Here is a 563-nt window from a genome sequence, read left to right as displayed (position 1 = left end):
TGCTCACTGCAAACTCCGCCTCCTGGGTTCAAGCCATTCTCCTGCCTCAGCCTCCCAAGTAGCTGGGACTATAGGCACCCACCACAATGCCTAATTTTTTGTATTTTTAGTAGGGATGGGGTTTCATCATGGTAGACAGGATGGTCTCGATCTCCTGACCTCGTGATCCACCTGCCCAGCCGTGGAAGACATGGATGTCCACTTGCTGAGAGGAGTGGCAAGGGAACTGGTACTACATGGTTAGAGACCATATAGGGTGAAGGTAGTTTGGCAAGGAGGGTGTCTATGAAGAAGAATAGCTCAGTATAGGGTATGAGATACCAAGTAGGGTAAAAAGGGTGTCAGAGGGTGGTCTGGTGTATAAACATCTTTTTTTTTGGAGACAGGGTCTCATTCCGTCGCCCAGGCTGGAGTACAGTGACCCAATCACAGCTCACTGCAGCCTCAACCTCTTGGGCTCAAGAAATCCTCCTGCCTCAGCATCCCAAGCGCTGGGGCTACAGGCGTGCACCACCACCCAGCTACTTGAAAAAAAAAAAAAATTTTTTTTTTTTTTTTTTTTT

This window comes from Colobus angolensis, unplaced genomic scaffold, assembly GCF_000951035.1.
Source record: "Colobus angolensis palliatus isolate OR3802 unplaced genomic scaffold, Cang.pa_1.0 Scaffold15, whole genome shotgun sequence".
Taxonomy (NCBI): domain Eukaryota; kingdom Metazoa; phylum Chordata; class Mammalia; order Primates; family Cercopithecidae; genus Colobus; species Colobus angolensis.
Note: the sequence above shows the minus strand (reverse complement) of the source record.